This window comes from Camellia sinensis, chromosome 11 (assembly GCF_055761805.1).
Source record: "Camellia sinensis isolate YWXY chromosome 11, ASM5576180v1, whole genome shotgun sequence".
NCBI lineage: Eukaryota > Viridiplantae > Streptophyta > Magnoliopsida > Ericales > Theaceae > Camellia > Camellia sinensis.
The window spans coordinates 117,969,702-117,983,259 of record NC_138971.1 but is presented as its reverse complement, the minus strand read 5'-3'; the positions used below and the strand labels follow the sequence as shown (position 1 = coordinate 117,983,259).

At 45.9% G+C, this 13,558-nt stretch overlaps 1 long non-coding RNA gene across 1 annotated transcript; it reads left to right on the top strand.

The window, feature by feature from the left end:
• The first annotated feature begins 3,229 nt into the window (after window positions 1-3,229).
• Window positions 3,230-4,683, top strand: LOC145803221 (uncharacterized). Its single transcript, XR_014345345.1, has 2 exons — window positions 3,230-3,952; window positions 4,223-4,683. It is a non-coding gene; the product is annotated as an uncharacterized LOC145803221 (long non-coding RNA).
• Window positions 4,684-13,558: the final 8,875 nt, after the last annotated feature.

Here is a 13,558-nt window from a genome sequence, read left to right as displayed (position 1 = left end):
GTGCATAACAATGCAACTGAAACAAGCATGATAATGCGAGTAAACTATGCGTGACAACGCAAGTAAGGGGGATGCATGACAGTGCAACCTAAGTGTGCATGACAACGCAGATAAAAAGGTGCATAACGATGCAAGAATGGCATGCATGACAACACGAGCCATGGGGTGCATAAACACATGTAAGTAAAGCATGCGTGACAACGCAAGCAATGTGCATAACAATGCGAGGGAGGCATGCGCAACAATGCAAGCCAAGGTGCATAAACACATGTAAGTAAAGCATGCGCGACAACACAATCAATGTGTAACAATGTGAGGAAAAACAAAAACACATGTAAGTAAAGCATGCGCGATAGCGTATACAATGTGTAACAATGCGAGAAAAAGCATAAACCCATGTAAGTAAATCATGCGCGACAACGCATACAATGTGTAACAATGCGAGAAAAAGCATAAACACATGTAAGTAAAGCATGCGCGACAACACATACAATGTGTAACAATGCGAGGAAAAGCATAAACACATGTAAGTAAAGCATGCACGACAACGCATACAATGTGTAACAATGCGAGGAAAAGCATAAACACATGTAAGTAAAGCATGGGCGACAACGCATACAATGTGTAACAATGCGAGGAAAAGGATAAACACATGTAAGTAAAGCATGCGTGGCAACACAAGTAATGTGTAACAATGCGAGGAAAAGCATAAACACATGTAAGTAAAGCATGCGCGACAACGCATATAATGTGTAACAATGCGACAACAAAGAGAGGCATGTGTTCAACGGAAGCATGGTAAAGGCATGTTATTTGCGATGTTGAGATGCAACTTTAAAACGAGATGAAGCATGCTCAATGCAAGAGCGAAAAGACGTATAACAAATGCGCGCTTATTACAAACATGACAAAACATTGTAATGCAACATATTCAAAAGCAATTCTCGAGCAATTCTTGAATTTTTCCACATACAAAAGGATACGAAAAAGGATACACCTCGTGCGTATCAAGTGTCACACACAGAAGACACGATTCGAGGTCAACATGAAGGCCGATTAAGCTTCAAAAGTGTACTTTCTTGCACTTTCTTGAAAGATTAGGGTACCAATCAACAAAACTGACCCAAACAAGGGTATTAGAGGTGCATCGACCACAAGGAGAGGCCATCGGCCATCCATCGGGCATCAGATGAGCTTATCGGCCAAATATTTAGCCGATCGGCTAACAATTTGGCTGATCGGCCAAAAGTGACAGATTCGGGGCAATTTTGACATTTTGCCTCGGGTCTTTAAATATAGGGTTCCAAACCCTATATCCTCACTTCCTCCAAGATGAAAATCCTTGCTCTCTCTCTAGGTGATTTTCTTCCCTTCGATCCGAGTTTTTCCCTTGTTTTCGAGCCTCCTACAACTTCCGATTCGCGAAAACCTCTTCCTTCCAAACACTTTGAATCGAATGAAACACGATTTCGGTGCCCCATTCTCGATTTCCCCCACTAGGGGTTTGTTTCCCCCAAGTTTACCTTGATTCCCATGCCCTCCTCCGAGCCTTGTCATTTTCCTCCGTTTTTCACCCCTCGAGGTTGACTTTCAGTTGACTTTTTACATTTTCACCCATTTTCCATACCCTCGACCACTTTTGCACCCTTCTCGAGATGGCGGACGATATTCTATGGGGTGGGACTCCCCTATAGATGGATACGGATCCTGAGGTTGAGCTCCTACCTCTCAGTGTTTGGCCATTCGACCCAACGACATACCGGCCGGCGATACACATACTGTCTCCTGATAGCATCCGCCAGTTTAGGAGCTACGTGCGAGGTGCACCATTGGAGCTCCTGCTGTGCGAGCTGAAGTCACACCTTTCCTACGGTGCGGCTGAGGTATACTTTTCCTCTCTTTTATTTTCTACAATGTAGATCAGATATCTTGAATAGCCAATTCTGTTCTTTAACTGAATAACCCAAACACACTGATTCATCACATGCTTAGTTCACCCTGAGCACAATCATACACGATATCTATGCAAACTCGAACACATGCACACACACTGCATTTTATCAATTCTGAACGCATTCAAACACTGTATTTCTGACACTACTTTGCATCTGTTTGTCTTTGAACACAGGGAGATTCCCATGCCTTCTGAGGGTATGGGAACACCATTGCCCGAGGATGGTACATGGAGTTGCCCAACGCAGTTCACCATATCGTCGATCAGGCCGACTTCGGCACTTTCTGTGTGGGACTCTCGCGCCTCACTGCGAACAGGCCCCTTCTAGGTGCACTGGTGGAGAGGTGATGGGACACCACCGATTCCTTCCACCTTTCTGCTGCAGGGGAGATGACGATGACTCCCTTCGACTTCTCCATGCTCAGCAGCATCGAAGTAGGGGGTGATCTGATTCCCTTTGACACCGATATAGGCGAGTGGAACGCTGCCTAGATCTACTTGCTCAGCGCTCGGCCACCTCTCTCCCGGCCAGGGTTCGTGACATATTCTTGGTTCGAGGACCAATTTCGGATACAGGCGCTTACGACCCGTGAGGAGGTGGAGTAGTACGCTCGAGGATTCATCATGTTCTTGCTGGGCACCACCTTATTCGCCGACCGGGCGAACACAGTTGCCCTATATCTGCTGAGTCCATTGGTGGACGTGACCAGGATCCGTCGCTATGATTGGGGTGGCGTAGGCTTGGCCACACTTTATGGATACATGAGCTCTTCATTCTGCTGCAGCAGACATCTGCTCGGAGGCTACTGGCAAGCCTGAGAGGTACACCTTCCCTTTTTATTTTACAGTTCTGCTTTACACTATTTGTACACCACACACACTGCACACACACACTGCTTTACACTGGCTGTACACCGCACACACTGCACAATGCACCACACACCATTCTCTGGTTTCTACTTTATCTGCATACTGCCTTACTGATAAGCATACTCATTCTTACCCTGTTACACTCTGTAGTTGTGAGTGTATGCCTACTTTCCGAGGCTTGCTTTGGATCCGGAGGTAGAGATGCCCCTTGCTGTCCCATATTCTCACCGATTCGATATGAGGTGCGAGCAGAGGCCGTGGGAGTCTTTCTTGTTCTTCTGCAGATACTTCGACACTATTACCGCCGCAGAGGTATTTCAAACATTACAGTTTATTTAAGCTTCACTTTGCATTGTACTTTCAACAGCAGATAACAAACTGTTTATCATTTGCAGATCACTTGGCAGCCCTAGGCCATGTTGCCGGAGGCAATGAGAGAGCAGTATGCGGGTGCCCGGGAGACTACCCGGTTCAGGGTTTTGCTGGAGGGTCCGGTCTGCCGGGTTTGGTACTTGGATGAGCGCTTCTTACGTCAGACCCTCGGCCTACTAGAGCAGATAGTTCCATGGCTACCTCCCATCCACATGAGGCATACAGAGAGGTACACCCCGGAGGAGATGATCGACTTCACTATCAGTTGGGACTCTGACTTCTTCCGAGATGAGAGCGACTACACCGCCTTCATCGAGACTTATCTCATGCGACCCCTGGCCAATGCTCGTTGAGTCGAGAGGGAGAGGCCCGCAGCGCTTGTGGGAGGAGCAGGAGTACCGAGGGCGGCTCAGGCCTGTGACAGGAGTGGGTCCCAGAGGGGACGTGGAGCGGAGTGGCCAGAGCTGCCCACCACCATGACATGCAGAGGACAGGGTGGGGAGACTTATCAGATACCCATCGCTCCTCCTCCGGCTGATCATAAGCTCGTCGGAGTTCGCGGCTCGACCCCGGTATGTGCTATACTCTTTACTTTGTATAGTCATTTCATTTCATTTGATATCTCGTAGAATACTAATGATTTCAACACTTTTGCAAGCTTCCATCGAGTACACCGGACAGGCTCTAGAGCTGTCAGCCTCAGCGATGGGGATGCTACAGAGGAGCATGGACCTGCTCAGCATCTATGGTATTCCGGTGAGTTCCTCTAACCTCAGCCCCAAAACCTCGCATGGTCTATTCCATACTAATCTGATACAACACATTATCAATACGGCACTTGACATACTATACTCACATACCAACTCACGGCACTGATACACTGTATCTCACATACTGCTCACAGCATTACTCACGGCATACATACACTGCTCACAACATTCATACACTGTACTCATACACTGTATTCGGTATTCATACTCGACTTTGCATAGCATAACTGATGCGTTTGCCAATTGTTCTTTTCAGGCCCCATTCTAGATACCGGCTATAAGGGGTGCTCCAGCAGGACCATCTATACCTGCCCGAGGAGCAGGGAGAGCAGGACTAGGGATCTCAATACATCACCGCAGCAGAGCCGGGTGTACTAACTTTGGGAGTAGCTCACGGGCACCTGTCCCAAATGACGACAAGTCTGATGCAGAGGCAGAGTAGTCTGAGGATGAGGCTGGGGATGGCTCAGATTCAGACTCTGACGGTGGAGATCCTAGACCTTCGTCCAGGAAGAGGACCAGGACGGACTCCCGCACTTGAGGCTACTGGCACCAATCCAGACATTTTGCTGCTTTTTTTTTTTTTTTTTTGCTTTATTTTTCTTTTTACTGGTAGTTTTGCACATTGTACTGCCTCAGGTAGGTTTTATTTTCTTCAAAACTATGTACTTTTGCAAAAGAAAATATGATGGAATGAAACAGCTGTCTTTGTTGAAAAAGTATTGCATTTGTACATTCTAAGCATAGCATCGCATCATATTACATAACAATGTAAATGAGATTGAACTTTGTTTTGAAAACTAAACACTCGAATTGCATTAATCAGGTAGTGAACCAACTGATAACAAAACAACTCGATAAACAAAACAAAGAACTTGACAAGCTAACCAAATGTAAATACAACTCGATAAGCAAGACAATGAATAAAGAACACAAAATACAACTCGATAAACAAAAGTGTAACAACTTGATAAACAAATTGAAGTAACACAGGCGCGACTTTGTAAAATCATCACCGGAAGGCATTTGAGGTGGAACCAGTCACAAGTTCTTAACATCTCCAACATATAGACAGCCTAGAGAGAAAGAAAAAGAAGAAAGGCCATCGGCCAAAGTGAGAGGCCATCGGCCACAAGAAATGGCCATCGGCCATCATTACTAGCCGATCGGCCAAAAAAGATGGTCGGTCGGCACTCTTTTTGGCCGATCTGCCAAAAATGGCAAGCGCCTCCAGAATGCTGACACCTGTCTTCCACTCAACACCTTATCTTCTACAAAAGCCCCAGCTTCGTAGTTTTCTCCATTTCAGCTCAGTTTTTGCACCAAATGGAAGCATTTCTTGTCCAAAATCCCACAAATTGGATTGCCAACTTGGATGGCTCGGAAAAGCTGAATTTCTGGGGTTTCGAAATAAATGCACTATTCACGTTGAGTCGCACCCTGCTGTGTTTTCCGTTCCCCCATGCCACAGCAAGGTTTTGGAATCCGGCAACACACGTCTTTAGCTTTGGCGGACAAGAGATGTGTCCTACTTTCGAGGATTTCCAAGCTTTAATGGAATCCGAGCGCGATGAAGAAATCTTGCCTCAATTTCGCTTCGGCTATGTCCAAGAATTGGGACGGATGCGTGGGCTTACTTTGCATGACGCTCGGTCATTGATTCGCGACGGAGAGCTGGACATTCCGAGCTTGATTTGTAGATTTTCTGATGCCGGTGAAAGCGGCGATCATCATTGGCAAGGTTATCGGCGACATGCGCTTTGCCTGTGCATGTTGTCTCATTTCTTGTTTGCCCCAGGCTCCAGTGGGTTTAGCACTCGTTTGATTGAAGTCACCAAGGGCTTAAAAGAGGGAAAAACCTGCATCGCCATGACACTAGCTAAGACATTGATGGGTTTAGACGCTTTTCATCGCCGGAAAACAACTAGATTCGCAGGGAGTCCACTACTACTGTAGGTAATGTTTCCCACCCCATCTCACATATATTTCTCATATCACTCGGCCCTCAGGCTCGTTTTTTTTTTCAAAACCTTTTTCTCTCAACGTACACCTCTCTATTCTTTAATCTCTCATTTTTCATCCCTCCCCAGATATGGTTGATGGACAAGTTGAAAGTGGTGGACTCATGCCTGGCATATTCGGCTCTCAGCTATTTCTTCCGGCGACGTCTAGTCGATGCCCCTGATGAGGGATGGTGGTGCAACTGAACGTGCAGTTTGTCTGCTCTCGACATTGCTTGGCGCTACCCTTGGCTCAATTTACCAGCGATGAGCTACAACATGACCCACCAGCCTCGGATTCAGTTGATCGGCCTGACACATTGTGTCTTTTACTTCCCATTCCGATTTTGGCGCCAGTTCGGGCGTGATCAGACTTGCCCGGAAGAGGGAATAGAGTACCCTGCTGCGTTTCTGGTCCGAGGCGCACAGCTAGCCCGGTATGCCACAGCATGGAGAACGAGAGAGCTTCTAGCCCCCACTCCGATTTTCAGTTGCACCCTCTCTGATGTGTGCATAGCTTGGCTTGATGAGGAGGCGCAGATCGGGCCCACTTCGGCATCAGAGGCTTCCACAAGCTCTGGGAGGGGACGCAGGAATACCTGACTATGCCCCGAATTTATTTTCTTTAATCAGTACTTTCAATTTTTCTTTATGAATGTAATAAAAAGAAACTTCAATTTGTATTCAAGAGAAGGAGAACTCTGTATTGAAATCAATGTAATTGAAGGTTGTGGGTATTGAAAATTTTCCGTTTGGTCCAAAAATGGTCTAAGTTGTAAAAATATTAATTTGAGCAAAATCAACTTTTATTAAAACTTTTCAAAACCATTTTCGATATGGATCACAACTGGAGACGCCTGGGATCTATCACTGAGATGTACAACCCTGGATCCAACTGGAAAGTTGCCCCTAGTCTGAATAGCACTGCACTGAAGATCACAACCGAGCTCTTGAATGCAGAATCGACAAAGATGACCAAACATGAGCACATAGACAAAGTTGATTGGGGAAGTGTTTATGGCTGGACTTTGGAATAAAGTTGCCTACGTATCCCAAAGATGGGAATCAAGCGTTACATAGTTCGGCTCGAGTTCACTCGTGTATTAACACTCTCCTTTTGTGCTCTAACTTTTGCCAAGGTCGCCCTTTCTGGGTTTTCAACCTTGTAAGCTCAGTTTTTATAATTTCAAATTTTTCATGCTCTAACTTTTGCCTAGGTCGCCCTTTCGGGTTTTTGACCTAGCGAGCCACTCAGGGAAAGTATTTCTTCAACTTGTCCATGTTGATCGGTTAGGAGAACTCTAGGCCATCTAAGTCCATCAGAACGACAGCTCCACCCGACCAGATAGACTTGATGAGGTAAAGGCCAGTCCAATTGGGTCTGAACTTACCCCTAGGGTCGTGGATGGGAGCTTGGTTGTCTTTGAGCACCAAATCTCCTTCTTTCAAATTCCTAGACTTAACCTTCTTGTTGAAAGCCCTGGCGAATCTTTGTTGATAACCCTGAATATGGTACAGTGCTTTCAGCCTTCTCTCGTCAAACAGCATGAGTTCTTCGAACCTGCTCTGCTGCCAATCTGCCTCAGCTATCTGACACTCAGCCAGTACCCGTAATGACAGAACCTCAACTTTGATAGGTAGAACAACCTCCATCCCATAAACCAAGGAATACGGAGTTACCCCAGTAGAAGTTCGAATTGAAGTCCGGTAACGCCACAGAGCAAATGGCAACTTATTTGGCCAATCCTGGTAGGTTTCCACCATCTTCTGCAGAATTTGCTTGACGTTCTTGTTGGCGGCCTCAACTACTCCATTGGTTTGCGGCCGATATGTAGATGACTTGTGCAAAGCCATGTTGTACTTGTCCAACAAGTCGATCACCTCCTTCTTGAAGTGGGAACCATTATCTAAAATAATCTCGTTCGGGACCTCGTAGCGACAGCTGATGTTGTTCCTGATGAACTTAGCAACGTGCGACGCCTTCAACACTACATAAGATTAGGCCTCAACCCACTTCGCAAAATAGTCTATCGCGACCACAATGAACTCATGCCCATTGGACCCCTTCGGAGTGACAGCCCCGATCACATCAATCCCCAAGACTGAAAACGGCCATGGTGAAGTCACGTTGTATAGCTTCGACGGCGGAATGTTCATGCGGTTTGCATGGATCTAGTATTTGTGGCATCGCCAGACAAAGCCAATACAATCCTCCTCTATGGTGGACCAGTAATAACCCTGTCTAAGGATCTTCCAGGCTAGCATCACCCCGTTCATATGCGCTCCACACTCTCCTCCATGGATGGCCTACATTAGGCGCTTCGACTCTTCAGCATCAACACACAGCTTATGCATCCTGAGATGACCTCTCTTGTACAGTTTACCCCCGCAGACGATGAACTGAGCAGCCATTCTTCGAATTGCCCTCTTATCTTTGGCATTTGTCCCTGGTGGATATGCCTCTTTTTCCAAGAAGTTCCAGACATCGTAATACTCATCTTGTACCTCATCTATGGCTATAATCAGCTCGTAGGTCGGCACAAATTTCTATTCGATGATGATCGGACGCATCCGAACTCCAAAAGAGATGTCTATCATAGAAGATAGAGTTTCTAGTGAATCAGCAAACCTGTTGTTCTCTCTTAACAGATGAGCGAAATTCAGTTTCTCAAACCGAGGAATCAGCACGTCCAAGGTCTGGTGATAGATTCTCATCTTTTCTTCTTTGACTTTCCAATCTCCTTTAGCTTGAGATACAACAAGGTTTGAGTCCCCAGTGACATCCAACCATTTTGCCCCTAGTTCTAGGGCGACTTCTAAACCAGCAATACATGCATCGTACTCTACTTCATTGTTCGATACTTTGAACCAGAATTTGAATGCTAAAGGGATACGGGAATTGTCGGGTGCTATCAGCAACACCCCTATCCCATGCACGTATTGGTTTGACGCTCCGTCAAAGTACATCGTCCAAGTCTTTTCTTCGACATGCAGAATGGCCTCGTCTGGGAATAGGTACTCAACTGCTTCATCCCCTTCCACTGGGTGATCGGCTAGGAACTTCGCTATCGCTCTCCCCTTCACTGACTTGCGCGTCATATACTTCAGATCGAATTCGGAAAGTAGAAGCAACCAACCGGCTAGCCTACCCGTAAGTGCTGGTTTCTCGAAGAGATATTTGATGGGATCTAATCTTGAAACTAATATTACGGAGTGAGCTAACGGTAGTGCCACAGCTTCCTGGTAGCCCATACCAAGGCCAGACAAGCCTTCTCCATCAGAGTGTAGCGGGTCTCATAATCCAGCATTTTCTTGTTCAAGTAGTAGATAGCTCTCTCCACTTTGTTCTCAGGCTCCTGCGCAAGCATGCAGCCCATTGTAGTTTCAGTCACTGAAAGATACAGAATCAACAGTTTTCCCGGCTCAGACAGTGACAACACAGGTGGGTTCTGTAAATATTGCTTGATTTGTTCAAAAGCAGCTTGGCATCGGCCGTCCCATTGGAACTTCTTTCCTTTCTTCAGGAGACCAAAGAGTGGTTCACAAGTCAAGGTTAATTTTGCAATAAACCGTCTTATGAATTGCACTTTAACCAGAAAGCCTCGCACCTCCTTTTTAGTCCTCGGTGGTGGCATTTCTAAGATGGCCTTGATTTTGGAAGGATCGACCTCGATACCTCTCTGTGTGATCAAGAACCCCATCATTTTTCCTGTTGTAACACCAAACGTACATTTCTGAGGATTCAGCAGCAACCGATACTCTCTGATCTGTTGAAAGAATTTTTGCAAGGCGGTGTAGTGGCCTTCTCTTTCCTTGGACTTGACAATCATGTCGTCCACATACACCTCAATCTCTTTATGGATCATATCATGCAAAATCATGGTCCCAGCCCGTTGATATGTAGCCCCAGTAGTCTTCAGCCCAAACGGCATCACCCTATAACAATAGGTCCCCCATGGGGTGGTGAAAGCAGTCTTCTCCCGGTCTTCGGGTGCCATCAGAATCTGATTGTAGCCAGAAAACCCATCCATGAATGAGAGCAACGCATGCCCAGCAGTAAAATCCACTAATTCGTCGATATGCGGCAGAGGAAAGTCGTCCTTCGGACTGGCTTTGTTCAAATCCCTGAAGTCCACACATACCTGAATTCTGCCGTCCTTCTTTGGCACTGGAACTATATTGGCCAACCAAGTTGGGTATTCAGATACCAGCAGGAACCCTGCGTCAATTTGCTTGGTGACCTCTTCTTTGATCTTAAGGGCCCAGTCCAAGCAGATCCTTCTGAGCTTTTGCTTAGCAGGTCGGGCCTCTGGGTCAAGAGGGATCCGGTGCTGTACAATCTCAGGATCGATTCCAGGCATGTCTTCGTAGGACCACGTGAAAACATCTTTGAAATCTTTTAATAAAGTGACTAAGCGCTTGCGCTCCTCCGAAGACAACGTGGACCCGATTTGGACCAGCCGCGGGTCCTTTTCAGTACCAACATTAATTTGGGTGATTTCATCAACCAGCAGTTTTACAAACCTCTCCTGCTATTGATCTAGCAAATATTTCAAAACCGGAAGAATTTTTTTCTCGTCATTTTCATCAAAATTTTGAAAGTCCTGATTAATACAATAAATCAAAGGCACGGAAAAGTACTCGAAGGCCACAGCCATTCCATTCTTATTAATCATTTCCAAGTCACCTGATTCCTCTGTTACAAAAGACTTAAAGGAAAAAGAAAAAGACGACCTAGACAGGACTGTGGCATCCAGGTTGTCACCCCCAAGAATACCGGACTCAGACTCAGACGAGCTGGAACCTGATTCTGACTCCGCAGACTCGATGGAATCAGATTTCGGCTCACTACCTGACTCGGTGCTGCTCAATAAGAATTCCTCCTCGTACTGCCAGACGATGGAGGGTGCGATGGACGCATCCATAATGTTTGAAGATAGGCTCACAGCCGCTTCATTCCCAATCATGGACACCAAGAAGTTATCCCCCAAGCACTCATGTACGATCGGAGGATCTGAAAGTAGACCAGCCAGTGCTACCCCCATTTCAATCTCTTTGCTCTCCAAAACCTCCTCCTTGCACTGCTCAACCTTAGCTAGCGGGTCTGTCTGCTCTTCGACAACATCATCCCAGGACAACTGCAAGTCAAAGAAAATCTCGAACCCCGGCAGGCGCCTTTTCTCTACATTTAGCCATGGCTCTGGGAAGCCGCAGAATGGAAAGTCTTCCCCCTCCTGGACGAAGCGTCCGTTCAGGGTGCCCTAGATAGGCCGGTGCATCAACTCATAAGGCCTCCTGTAACAGGTCCGCGAGGGGGACGCCGCTGCTACGGTTCGGACTCGCGATTTTTATTTGTCACGGTTCTTAATCTGAATCAAAGAGTCCAAATCTGGCAAATCGTTTTGAGAAACAGATTTTTGAAAAAGTAGTGCCAAACATGGACTGCTTTGCCAGATACAGAGTCGCCACCTAAATATTTTTAAAATGGGGAAATTTAGGAAACCCTGACTCGGTGCCGAAGGCCACATGTCCGTCATCACCGGAGTTGTCTCGGTTCGGGAGCTTGGGTACGATCGGGGAAGGTCAGCTATGAGCACCCCCTTTCGCCCGGTCCGAAGATCGGCCTCTACTAACCATGATATCCGATTTTGAAAACTTTACATGTTCTTATTCCATTTATTAGCCTAGAATTACTATGTTATGCGCGTAGCAAACAAGTATAGACTAGATTGTCTAATTTGGAAATAAGCATTGCATATCCGTTTGTTTTGAAAAGTGCTTTGGAATTTGCTACTCGCAAGTAGGCTAAAATACGGATTTCAACGAGTTTTTCCAACTCAAACAATCCAACCTCCACCCACAGGCATTCAAAACAGTTTATCTCATATAACCACTTAGCCGCATGGCAGGCATACTGTCATGGCAACACTCACACACATGCGAGATGCTAAAGTATAAATACTTACATCGTACTCCGCATCAAAACAGTAAACTAGTTAGCAAACATGCATTTCCTAGTTCATGTTAAAAATGGCTAATGCATCACATGCAAAAATGCAATCTAGGCAGGTTCGGCTAACCTTAAACATGGCATATGAAATGCGATCAATTACCACATATTCAATTGGTGAATTGAAGTACAAATGCAGTTAGCGTGATGTACCGAGCCTAATGTATGCAATACAAATGCATGGATGCACGCATGCATAGCATAAGGTATGCTAATTTCAAAAAATGCCCTAATCTACCATCATAAGCAGGTAAATAAAAAGGAAGAAAGAAATGGGGATTGGAAGACATACACACACTCACCCACACTTATTACATATTTACCCTCACTCAGAGGGTCCAAATGAATATTACAGTCCCAAAATAATAAACAAATAAAATATTACAGTCCCAAATAATAAACAAACAGAATTATTACAAAAATTCTAATTAATTAAGAGAAAAGATGCAAAAGAAAGAAGAGGGTGGCCGCAGCCTCTGCCTCGGGATGCGCAGATGATGCATGCTCGGAACTTGACTCACCCGAAAAACCCGTACCGTACCCCTGCCACCTCTGTTCGTACTGCCTTGTCTCTCTGAAAATTGCCCAAGTCCTGGAGCAGGTTCCTTACATGCTACAGAGCACCACCGGCCAGACAGAATTTCCATCGGCATTTATTGGATTCATCGGCACTCCAGAGATTGCCGGTCGGCACTAAATTCTGCCGGTCGGCAGAAACCTCCTGCAGAAGACAAATTGACAGCAAACAGAGAACAGACAGTGCATGGCATGGGGTTTTCAGGTACATGTTAGCATGGTTATGCTTCCTATCATGTTTTGAACTCAAAGAAGCATGACCTTCGATCCTCGAGCCATCAATGGTGCATGGTGGCTCAAAGAATCAAATTTGCCATTTGATGTAAGGATGCATGCAACAAACAAAATGGGATCCGAAGCCTTATCAAGTTGGAGTCAAAAGCCCCGATGACCGGGAATCGAGGCACATTACATCACTTGAAGTATGAATGTTCCTTGATTCCCACACTTGGTTTGACACCCCAAACCAAGTGAATGCAATGCATGTTATGCAAACATGGCTCAACATGCAACATGATACCAAGATGCAAAGCACAACAAGCATTATGCAACCAACATGACAAATGTATAATGCCAAGCATACAAGATGCAAATATGGACCAATTTTGGGAATGGGATTGGCATGCTACGAGGCTTAATGAAGCAACCATGCAATACACATGAAACAAGCATGCAATGGGGCCTCGAACCGTAAAGGGACAGACCTTAGTCCACCCCAAAACAGCGCCAAAAAGTGCTCAAAATGATGGGCAACATCTCATGTTAACAAGCAAAGTTATGGTCCCAAGATTAAGGCACAAAAAGGAGACAACTTACCCCCACCAACATGACCTCTCATGGCATGATTGAAACAAGTAAAAACAGAATTTTGCAGACCAAGATAGGACCCCAAACCCTCCTAAAATGGCAGCTAAGGTGACTCCCAAGAGGCATATGCACCAAGGCTCACTCCTAGGCATAAGAGGGTACACCCTCAAGGCATAAAAGAGGTCATGCATGCACACAT